We start from the raw sequence: 12,673 nt of genomic DNA on the forward strand, positions 1-12,673 counted from the left end.
TGTGTTTCCATACAAATTGTGAAATTATTTGTTCTACTTCTGTGAAAAATACCATCGGTAGCTTGATAGGGATTGCATTGAATCTATAGATTGTTTTGGGTAATATACTCAATTTCACTGTACTGATTCTTCTGATCCATGAACATAGTATATTTCTCCATCTATTTGTGTCATCTTTGATTTCTTTCATCAGTGTTTTATAGTTTTGTATATCTAGGTCTTTTGTTTCTTTAGGTAAATTTATTCCTAAATATTTTATTCTTTTCATTGCAATGGTGAATGGGATTGTTCCCTTAATTTCTGTTTCTGTTTTCTCATTGTTAGCATATAGGAATGCAAGGGATTTCTGCGTATTAATTTTATATCCTGCAACTTTACTATATTCATTGATTAGCTCTAATAATTTTCTGGTGGTGTCTTTAGGGTTTTCCATGTAGAGGATCATGTTATCTGCAAATGATGAGAACTTTACTTTTTCTTTTCCAATCTGGATTCCTTTTATTTCTTTTTTTTCTCTGATTGCTGTGGCTAAAACTTCCAAAACTATGTTGAATAGTAGTGGTGAGAGTAGGCACCCTTGCCTTGTTCCTGGTTTTAGAGGACATGCTTTCAATTTTTTTGCCATTGAGGATGTTTGCTGTTGGTTTAAAATAGATGGCTTTTATTTTGTTGAGATATGTTTCTTCTATGCCTGCTTTACGGAGAGCTTTTATCATAAATGGGTGTTGAATTTTGTTAAAGGCTTTCTCTGCATCTATTGAGATAATCATGGCTTTATCTTTCAATTTGTTAATATGGTGTATCAAATTGATTGGTTTGCGAATACTGAAGAATCCCTGTATCCCTGGGATAAAGCCCACTTGGTCATGATGTATGATATTTTTAATATGTTGTTGGATTCTGTTTGCTAGAATTTTGTTAAGGATTTTTGCATCTATATTCATCAGTGATATTGGCCTGTAGTTTTCTTTTTCTGTGGCATCTTCATCTGGTTTTGCTATTAGGGTGATGGTGGCCTCATAGAATGAGTTTGAGAGTTTACCTTCCTCTTCAATTTTCTGGAAGAGTTTGAGTAGGATAGGTGTTAGCTCTTCATTAAATTTTTGGTAGGATTCACCTGTGAAGCTATCTGGTCCTGGGCTTCTGTTTGTTGAAAGATTTTTGACTACAGTTTAGATTTCTATGCTTGCAGTGGGTCTGTTTAAGATTTTCTATTTCTTCCTGGTTCAGTTTTGGAAAGTTATAATTTTCTAAGAATTTGTCCCTTTGTTCCAAGTTGTTCATTTTATTGGCTGCTAACTGCTACTGCTAAGTCACTTCAGTCGTGTCCAACTCTGTGTGACCCCACAGATGGCAGCCCACCAGGCTCCGCCGTCCCTGGGATTCTCCAGGCAAGAATACTGGAGTGGGTTGCCATTTCCTTCTCCAGTGCATGAAAGGGAAAAGTGAAAGTAAGTCACTCAGTTGTGTCCAACTCTTAGTGACCCCATGGACTGTAGCCTACCAGGCTCCTCTGTCCATGGGATTTTCCAGGCAAGAGTACCAGAGTGGGGTGCCATTGACTTCTCTTCATTTTATTGGCATATAGTTGCTAATAGTAGTCTCTTAGGATCCTTTGTATTTCTGTGTTGCCTGCTGTGATTTCTCCATTTTCATTTCTAATTTTATTGATTTGATTCTTCTCCCTTTTTTTCTTGATGACTCGGGCTAATAGTTTGTCTATTTTATTTATTTCCTCAAAGAACCAGATTTTAGTCTTGTTGATTTTTGCTATAGTCTCCTTTATTTCTTTTTCAGTTATTTCTGCTCTGATTTTTATGATTTCTTTCCTTCTACTAACTTTGGGGTTTAGCTGTGCAATAGAAAACTTTTTGTTAAGAAGTTTAGAGTTGATTAATGAGGGCTTTAGTTGCTTGTAGAAGGTGTTACCACAGTAGTCCAATTTTGTCTAATCCACTGAACTGAATTTATTTCTTTTAAAAATACAAATATATGAATTCAAATTTAAGTCTTAGATATCTGAACTTGATAATGATCCCTAGGCACAACAGATCCCTTCCTGGTGGCTCAGACAGTAAAGAATCCACCTGTAATGCAAGAGAGTGGGTTCAATCCCAGGGTCAGGAAGATCGCCTGGAGAGGGAAATGGCTACCCACTTCAGTATTCTTGCCTGGAGAATCCCATGTACAGAGGAGCCTGGCAGACTACAGTCCATGGTGTCATGGAAGAGTTGGACACAACTGAGTGACTAAACCACTGCACCAGGGACAAGAAGCCAGGAAAAAATAAAAATGCTTCCAAATGTGTCAAATAATATCATCAACTCACTCCACCAGCAAATGAATATAAGATGGAGAAGCTCTATATAGTCAGCAAAAACAAGACTGGGAGCAGACTGTGGCTCAGATCATGAACTCCTTATTGCCAAATTCAGACTTAAATTGAAGAAAGTGGGGAAAACCACTAGACCATTCAGGTATGACCTAAATCATATTCCATACGATTATACAGTGGAAGTGAGAAATAGATTTAAGGGACTAGAGATGATAGATAGAATGCTTGATGAACTATGGACAGAGGTTCTTGACATTGTACAGGAGACAGAAATCAAGACCATTCCCAAGAAAAATGCAAAAAAGCAAAATGGCTGTCTGAGGAGGCCTTACAAATAGCTGAGAAAAGAAGAGAACTGAAAAGCAAAGGAGAAAAGGAAAAGATATACCCATTTGAATGCAGAGTTCCAAGAATAGCAAGGAGAGATAAAAAGGCTTCCTCAGTGATCAATGCAAAGAAACAGAGGAAAACAATAGAATGGGAAAGACTAGAGATCTCTTCAAGAAAATTAGAGATACCAAGGGAACATTTCATGCAAAGATGGGCTCGATAAAGGACAGAAATGGTATAGACCTAACAGAAGCAGAAGATATTAAGAAGAGGTGGCAAGAATACACAGAAGAACTATACAAAAAAGATCTTCATGACCCAGAGAACCATGATGGTGTGATCACTCAAACTCACCTAGAGCCAGACATCCTGGAATGTGAAGTCAAGTGGGCCTTAGAAAGCATCACTACGAACAAAGCTAGTGGAGGTGATGGAATTCCAGTTGAGCTATTTCAAATCCTAAAAGAGGATGCTGTGAAAGTGCTGCACGCAATATGCCAGCAAATCTGGAAAACTCAGCAGTAGCCACAGGACTGGAAAAGGTCAGTTTTCATTCCAATCCCAAAGAAAGGCAATGCCAAAGAATGCTCAAACTACCACACAACTGCACTCATCTCACACGCTACCAAAATAATGCTCAAAATTCTCCAAGCCAGGCTTCAGCAATACCTGAACCGTGAACTTCCAGATGTTCAGGCTGGTTTTAGAAAAGGCAGAGGAACCAGAGATCAAATTGCCAACATCCGCTGGATCATCAAAAAAGCAAGAGAGTTCCAGAAAAACATCTATTTCTGCTTTATTGACTATGCCAAAGGCTTTGACTGTGTGGATCACAATAAACTGTGGAAAATTCTGAAAGAGATGGCAATACCAGACCATCTGACCTGCCTCTTGAGAAACCTGTATGCAGGTCAGGAAGCAATAGTTACAACTGGACATGGAACAACAGACTGGTTCTAAATAGGGAAAGGAGTACATCAAGGCTGTATATTGTCACCCTGTTTATTTAACTTATACGCAGAGTACATCATGAGAAACGCTGGGCTGGATGAAGCACAAGCTGGAATCAAGATTGCAGGGAGAAATATCAATAACCTCAGATATGCGGATAACATCACCCTTATGGCAGAAAGTGAAGAACTAACAAGCCTCTTGATGAAAGTGAAAGAGGAGAGTGAAAAACTTGGCTTAAAACTCAACATTCAGAAAACTAAGATCATGGCATCTGGTCCCATCACTTCATGGCAAATAGATTGGGAAACAGTGGAAACAGTGGCTGACTTGATTTTTTTGGGCTCCTAGATCGCTGCAAATGGTGATTGCAGCCACAAAATTAAAAGATGCTTACTCCTTGGAAGGAAAGTTATGACCAACCTAGACAGAATATTTAAAAGCAGAGACATTACTTTGCCAACAAAGGTCCGTCTAGTCAGGCAATGGTTTTTCCAGTGGTCATGTATGGATGTGAGAGTTGGACTATAAAGAAAGCTGAGCGCCTAAGAATTGATGCTTTTGAACTGTGGTGTTGGAAAAGACTCTTGAGAGTGCCTTGGACTGCAAGGAGATCCAATCATTCCATCCTAAAGGAGATCAGTCCTCGGTGTTCATTGGAAGGACTGCTGTTGAAGCTGAAACTCCAATACTTTGGCCACCTTATGTGAAGAGCTGACTCATGTGAAAAGACCCTGATGCTGGGAAAGATTGAGGGCAGGAGTAGAAGGGGATGACAGAGGATGAGATGGTTGGATGGCATCACCGACTCAACGGACATGGGTTTGGATGGACTCCGGGAGTTGGTGATGGACAGGGAGGCCTGATGTGCTGCAGTTCATGGGGTCGCAAAGATTCAGACATGACTGAGCAACTGAACTGAACTGACGGGCAAGTCAGAAAAGTCATACATCCATGCCCTTGAGACGTTGTTTCAGGACACCTTAATCCCTTCTCATGCAATTATACTAGATCATCCAGACACTAATGTAACTAACAAATAGAATAACCAGCATCGTTTGCTACTTATTTCCCCCCTTGTATTCCAATATAGGATAAGGCTGTTGTGTGCTGACATTACCTTCTATATAGAGTTCCTCTGCCCAGCCTTCAGCAGAAGGCAATGGCAACCCACTCCAGTGTTCTTGCCTGGAGAATCTCAGGGACGGGGAAGCCTGGTGGGCTGCCATCTATGGGGTCGCACAGAGTCGGACACGACTGAAGCGACTTAGTAGCAGTAGCAGCAGCAGCCCAGCCCTCATGGCATGTTCACCTCATGCTGGGGAGACCCAGTGCTACCTGGTAAGAAGAAACAGAAAGTTTTGGCCAAAGCCACTGGGCTAGTATCTGTTCATGCATCTGAAGTTTCTGCACCTCTAGTACCAACAGACCTCAGTTTCCTTATCTATAAACTAAAGACACGGGACTAGTTGATGGAGTGAACCACATGCGGTATGCTTTAATACCTCTGATTACTACCGTATTCATCATTTCCTTCAAGTTTGAACTCATTCTGAAAAGTAATTTCCCCCAAAATTGACATTTTCATGGGGAAGTGGATAATGAACTATTCTGTGTTTAACACCAGTTGAGGGAGTTTTAAATTTTTTTACTTAGGAACAGGGAATTTAAAGTGCCATCTGTTCAAGAATATATGGAAGTATATGTTTCATGTGACTGACAGTTAAAATAGCTTTCATACTATTTTAACTTAATATTTTATTTTATTTTTTTTTTATTTTTTTATTTTTTTTATAAATTTATTTATTTTAGTTGGGGGCCAATCACTTCACAACATTGCAATAGTTTTTGCCATATATTGACATGAATCAGCCATGGGTTTACATGTGTTCCCCCTCCTGGACCCCCCACCCACCTCCCTCCCCATCCCATCCTTCTGGATCATCCCATTGCCCCGGCCCTGAGCCCTTGTCTCATGCATCGAACATGGAATGGTGTTCTGTTTCACATATGATAATATACATGTTTCAATGCTATTCTCCCAGAACGTCCCACCCTCACCTTCTCCCTCAGAGTCCATAAAATTGTTCCATGCATCTGTGTCTCTTATTCTGTCTCGCATATAGGGTTATCGTTACCATCTTTCAAATTCCATATATATGCATTAGTATACTGTATTGTTGTTTTTCTTTCTGGCTTACTTCACTCTGTATAATGGGCTCCAGTTTCATCCATCTCAGTAGAACCGATTCAAATGTATTTTTTTTAATGGCTGAGTAATATTCCATTGTGTATATGTACCACAGCTTCCTTATCCATTCGTCTGCTGATGGACATCTAGGTTGCTTCCATGTCCTGGCTATTGTAAACAGTGCTGCGATGAACATTGGGGTACACGCGTCTCTTTCAATTCTGGTTTCCTCGGTGTATATGCCCAGCAGTGGGATTGCTGGGTCATATGGCAGTTGTATTCCCAGTTTTTTAAGGAATCTCCACACTGTTCTCCATAGTGGCTGTACTAGTTTGCATTCCCACCAACAGTGTAAGAGGGTTCCCTTTTCTCCACACCCTCTCCAGCATTTATTGCTTGTAGACTTTTGGATAGCAGCCATTCTGACTGGTGTGAAATGATACCTCATTGTGGTTTTGATTTGCATTTCTCTAATAATGAGTGATGTTGAGCATCTTTTCATGTGTTTGTTAGCCATCTGTATGTCTTCTTTGGAGAAATGTCTGTTTAGTTCTTTGGCCCATTTTTTGATTGGGTCGTTTATTTTTCGGGAATTCAGCTGCAGAAGTTGCTTGTATATTTTTGATATTAATTGTTTGTCTGTTGCTTCATTTGCTATTATTTTCTCCCATTCTGAAGGCTGTCTTTTCACCTTGTTTATAGTTTCCTTTGTTGTGCAAAAGCTTTTAATTTTAATTAGGTCCCATTTGTTTATTTTTGCTTTTATTTCCAATATTCTAGGAGGTGGGTCATGGAGGATCCTGCTGTGATTTATGTCGGAGAGTGTTTTGCCTATGTTTTCCTCTAGGAGTTTTATTTTAACTTAATATTTTAAATCTTGCTTGTTTTTCTTAGAATTCAAAAAAATAATAAATATTTCATTTTATTAAAATAATTAAAAAATTGATGATATTTCTCAAATGGCTATGTGGATATGTTCATGCATTTTTACACATTTGTTTTATCCTCAGTATTTTCAGATTAATAAACTTAAAACATATATTAAATTTCTGATACAAGAACCTGGATGTATTTATAATTTTTTCCCATTTTTAGATATATATTTTCAAATTTTGGAGACACAGGATAAGACTTCATTGTTTCCTCATAAAAAATAAAGTCTTATCTTCTCTAAAAAAGATAACAACAAAGATTTGTACAATTCAGATTCAAGCATCTTGGCAGAGATTAACACTTTCCTGTTTATAGTTTATCAGTCACACCATAGTTTCATCAACTACAGCAGACTTTTTAACCAATTTTAGAAGGATGATTACAGAAAAGAAATGTACAAAGCTTTTTCCAAACACATAATAGGGTGTGATTTGAAGAAAATCATAAGTTTCCACAGCCCCAAAATAGTCTTCCCATATCTAGGCCCTGAAATTTCCATCATGAGCATAAAAGATTAAAAATGGCATCTGAATTCACGTTTTAAGGGAAGAATGAAACACTAGTGCTGACATATTACCTGTTGATCAGCAGAAAGCAAAACTCAGGGCAAATAGGCACAGGCATATAGGGTCGAACTGGAAAAAAGGCTGAGAGAACAAAGATATCAGGATAAATAGAGGTCATCACATACCAAACACAAGTGGGAACTTGGAGGACAAGTGGAAAAGAATTTCTTATTAAAATCTCCTTATGTTGCTAATAGAAAACCAAAAGGGGAAGGGGAGTCAGTTTAAAAAGCAAGTACTAAGAGGTACAGACTGTGCTGTGCTGTCGCTCAGTTGTGTCTGACTCTTTGTGACCCTTTGGACTGTAGCCTTCCAGGCTCCTCTGTCAAAGGGATTTTTCAGGCAAGAATACTGCAATGGGTTGTCACTGCCTAAGATGTACAAACTACTATGTATAAAATAAATAAGCTATAAGAATATATTGAACAGCATAGAGAATATTACCAACACTTTATGATAACTTCAAATGGAGTGTAATGTATTAAAATTTTGAATCCCTAATATTGTACACCTGAATGTAATATAATATTGTAAGTCAACTATGTGCTGTGCTGTGCTAAATCGCTTCAGTCATGTCTGACTCTCTGTGACCCTATGGACTGTAGCCCACCAGGCTCCTCTGTCCATGGGATTCTCCAGACAAGAATACTGGAGTGGGTTGCCATTCCCTTCTCCATATGTCAACTATACCTCAGTAAAAACTAATAATAATAATAATAAAATATACAAGAAAAAAATCTGCCTGTTCAGGCTATTCTGAAATATGAATTCTCACTAAATAAAGAGATATTGAATGATTGAAAAAAAGGCAGTTATTTCCAACCATTAATTTCACATTTTAATAGAAAAAAATGAACAGCATTCCTATAAAAATAAAATATCAAGAATTATATTCTGCAACAAATAATATTTATAGAATCATTCCTTTAATCAAAAGCCTATCCAGTTCCTACTGAGTACAGATACTATACATACAGACATTAATTAGATGATGTTTCTGCTCTGAAGGACATGTAAGCTGACAATTAAAATGCAAAATAATGGCCAAGGTTGACGTCTGACATAGTGCTGTGGAACCCCAGCAGAAGCATCTGTTTCTACCTTGGAGAATTTGGAAAGAGGTGAAGAGATGCTGTGTAAGATGATTCTTGAAGAGTGATTAAGGAAACATTCAGAGGAAGGGGGAGAGGCAGTGTAGACAGAAACAAGGGCTCAGGATGGGGAATTCAGCAGCAATGAGGAAGGTACAAGAGCTGGTGGAGGCTTTGAAATCAGATCTAAGCTCAGACTCAACTGTGAGTGACTTTGGGAATTTAAGAAGCTACTTAACCTCACTGAACTTTTTTTCTGTGCATCTGTAAAATGATAACGACAATAACATTAATAACATATACCCCATCCCTGGTGGCTCAGACAATAAAGAATTTGCCTCCAAGGTAGGAGACCCAGGTTCAATTCCTGTGTCAGGAAGATCTCCTAGAGAAGGAAATGGCAATCCACTTCAGTATTCTTGCTGAGGAAATCTCATGGACAGAAGAGCCTGGCAGTTTGCAGTTCGTGGGATCACAAAGAGCTGGACACGACTGAGCCACTTTCACTTCACTTTAATTCACCTCATAGGCTTCGCTATATTTAAATGTATATCAAGTCTTGACACTGTGTTCAATAAAATTTAATCATATTATGAAACTGCCTTCAAAGTCCAGATGAGAAGCAATATAGTCAGAGCTAGGCAAGTGAAGAAAAGAGAGATGTTTTTGAGGGAGAAACTGTGAACTGGTTAGACAAGGGCGATCAGAGCAAGATCAAGGCTGATCTGAAGATCCTAATTTGAGCATCAGGGCTGGTACAGTGCCATGAACAAATAGAGGCAGCCTGTGAAAGGTGAGCAGGACTGAGAGACTTGATGAATGAGACCTGTGTCCACAAGCCACACCTGGGAATCCAGAGGGAGGCAGAAATGCAGATATGGGGGTTGTTAGTATGGCTGAGTCCCTGAGCAGAGATTGTTTAACAGGAAAGCAGAGGGTAGAAACCCAAAGCACTTACATTAACCTTAGAGAAAAAAATAACATACAAATGACTCTTAAATTCTCATTGTAAGCTCATCATATTTACAGTAATGATAATGATCATTTATTGAGTTACTCTGTGGATATTGTGGATATTGTGCCAAGTGTTTGGTTACATTATTCATTCATTCAACAGGTACAGAGCACCTGTCAAATGTCAATGTGATTCTCAAAAGAGAACCTGAGATGCACCAATAAGCCAAGCAGAAGACATGGCTACCTGCATGGAGCTTGCATTGTCTTGGTATAAATTATTACCAAATATAAACCGTTACCAAATAAAGAATATGACATCAGATTATGACACGCGCTACAAAGAAAGGGAAAGAAAATAATATGATATAGGTAGAATGGGGACAGCTGGAGAAGGGTCAGGGGATCTTCACCATATAGTTTATGTGCTCCTTTGTCCTAACAACCCTAATTGAGGCTGACACCAAAGCTTTGAGAAGTTAAATAACCTTTTCAGGGCCTCTTGACTAGAATCAAGATTTTTCTAACCAATACCATAACCACAATAAGTACAGACTCCCACGAACAAGCTAAATAGCAAGTAAATGCACAATAAATATAGTAAAATATGCATTCAAGTATAAAATGCCACTACCTACACAAACAGTTTTAACATGGAAGATCACTGTCACATTGTCGTGGCTATCACTAGGCCCTGCTGCTAATAAACTCATACAAGTGGGTTTAAAACATCATTGAGGTGTAGGTCTCTTCTAGAAAGAATTACCAGGCAACTGATTGATGTAATGATGCCGAAGTTCCAATAATAAGAGGAATCGTCTTCTCTTTAGTTAGCAAATACAATGTTTAAGCCAGGAACTGAAATACACATACTGAGTAGTCAGCATATATTCATGAAAGCAAAGGCAGGAGACTGAAGAGGAGCCAAACTATCAGCCTGGCAAGAGGCTGGAGGTCATGGTACTCACCGTGCAGCATCCCATGCTCTCACCACTGTCCTGGGTGGAAAATGAGCAGGAGACCCAGGCTCAGGACCACAGCCATGGCCAGTCAGTAGTAACAGCTGCATCTTCAGTTTGAAAGCCTGGAGGAACAGGTGTGGACAAATAGTGAAAAATGTCCTTAGAAACAACAAAAACCAAAGAAAGAAAGTGCTGAAGGAATCTAGGCTCTACAGCTAACGAACTTAGGGAAAATAAAGTAGGAAATCATGAGTGTATTTTATCTATTCTAACAAGCAGCATCTTTCTCATCTGTGGTCATTAAAAAAAAATCTGTCAGCCACACATGTAGCAGCATTTGCCACTTTCTGAAGACACTACCCAACATCTGGCACCTATCACAGTCACTTTGTCCTATGGTTTTTCTTAAAACTAGGAACCAGTCACTTAGGGGGTTAGATCATTTACCTAACTACAAAGAGATATGTTTACTAAAAGGACTTGACCAGTGGTATTTTCAAATTTGAACACTTTATGGGCAGAATAGCTTAGAAAGAATAACTCCTTTTCAAAAATCAGTGAAGTCTGCAGAGTTCAGGAAAAATATTGATATCCATTATTTTACTTGAGCCTCAAAACAATCCTACCACAGTGCATTTTTATCCCTCATGTATAGGGAAGGAGAGTGGTGAGAGCCAAAGAGCACATGGGCCCGTGGTTGAGTGGTGGGGTCCTAACATGCAAACAAAAATTCAGTAGCAGGTAGTAATTGGAACTGCCCTACAGAGGTGCAGCGTGAAGTGAGTTGATAGATCAGATGCCCAGACCACTGTAACTGGCAGGTCACCATGAGCCTAAAAGGGGTGTTATTCAGACAGAGTGTGGGATTTTAGAGAGTAATGGCATGTGAGAACAAAAATGGAGGAAAGCTGCAGATGGAATACAAAAGAAAAATAAAATGAAACAGGCTAAGGTAAACCAAGAGAAGCCATGTTGTAAATGCAGGGGAGCAGCGGTCTCAGATGGCAAGTGCCAGAAGGGAGGAAGGGGAAATGAAGAAATAAGCTGCATGCAGAAGTGCTATGATAGTAAATAAGCAGCACTAACAGTGATAAATACCCTTCATTAGAGAGCTTCCACTCTTAATAAGGAAAGGAAACTTTTCAATACAAGAAAAGAGCCTGCCAGATCTATAAACATACTTAGTTTGAAACTTACTCTTTAAAAGGAATGGTATACAGAAAGAGGGCTTCCCTAGGAGGTGGGAAAACCTACTGTATCATTTGACTTCTTGACAGGATTATAGCTTGCCTTGCTGCTTCTAATTAATAATGCATTTAGCTATATTATTAGACACTTAGATGTGTTTTTCTGGCAGCAGCAGTAACTGAGCTCTTTCTCACTGACCTCTGCTAGTAAGAGGGATAATAAAAGACAGTCAAGGTAAATACAGTCTGTTCTTAGGCTGTAAGGCTGTCTGCTAGCACCCCAGCCCTGCAGTGACTCATACGCAAGTTACATCCAAAGCAACTAAACCTAAAATTGGACTACACGTGCTAGCTCAAATTCTGTGTCTTAGTGTGGCAGTTTGTTTCCACAGTTGCCGCAAATGAATGTGATTATTAACTCAGAGGATTGGTGAAAAGTGACATCGATACTTATTCTTTGAGAAGAAGAAACAGAAAAAAGATGCTGAGGTGCTGTGTCCAGGGAAAGAACTTGGACACTACTAGGTGCCAGGCACTGTGATGGTCATTTTGTATTTCTCATCTCATTTTAGTCTTATAAATACACTGCTGCTGCTGCTGCTAAGTCGCTTTAGTCGTGTCCGACTCCATGCGACCCCACAGACGGCAGCCCACCAGGCTCCCCCATCCCTGGGATTCTCCAGGCAAGAACACTGGAGTGGGTTGCCATTTCCTTCTTCAATGCAGGAAAGTGAAAAGTGAAAGTGAAGTCGCTCAGTCGTGTCAGACTCTTCGCGACCCCAGGGACTGCAGCCTACCAGGCTCCTCCATCCATGGGATTTTCCAGGCAAGAGTATAAATGTGCAATGAAGTTATTATTAACTACAATTTAAGCTTGAGAAAACTGAGGTTCAGAGAGATTAGAAACTTGTCCAAGTTCCCTCAAGGAACCAGGAAACCAAGCCAGAACTAAACCTAGGAACATTCTGACTCTGAAATACCCGATTTTCCCATAAATCAAATGAGATTTTGCCGATTAAAGACCAAAATTGCAACTTCTTTCAATCACATGCTTACAACTCAGCCTCTGAAATTGAGGAGACTCTTTTGTGACTAAATAATGACTGATTTTTAAAATAAATCTCAAACGAGATACTGACATTGTTAAATTATATTGTAAGGATGGCCACAGTC

General features: G+C 39.2%; 1 long non-coding RNA gene across 6 annotated transcripts in view; it reads right to left on the reverse strand.

Moving 5' to 3' along the window:
- Positions 1-12,673, reverse strand: part of LOC145506221 (uncharacterized) — a 527,653-nt gene that overhangs the window by 254,959 nt on the left and 260,021 nt on the right. For all 6 annotated transcript variants that reach the window (XR_014053639.1, XR_014053635.1, XR_014053637.1 and 3 more), the window contains one exon: positions 10,320-10,435. This is a non-coding gene — a long non-coding RNA (uncharacterized LOC145506221). The remainder of the gene's footprint in view (positions 1-10,319; positions 10,436-12,673) is intronic.

Source organism: Giraffa tippelskirchi, chromosome 5 (genome assembly GCF_054371585.1).
Source record: "Giraffa tippelskirchi isolate mGirTip1 chromosome 5, T2T-mGirTip1v1.2.pri, whole genome shotgun sequence".
Classification (NCBI taxonomy): Eukaryota; Metazoa; Chordata; class Mammalia; order Artiodactyla; family Giraffidae; genus Giraffa; species Giraffa tippelskirchi.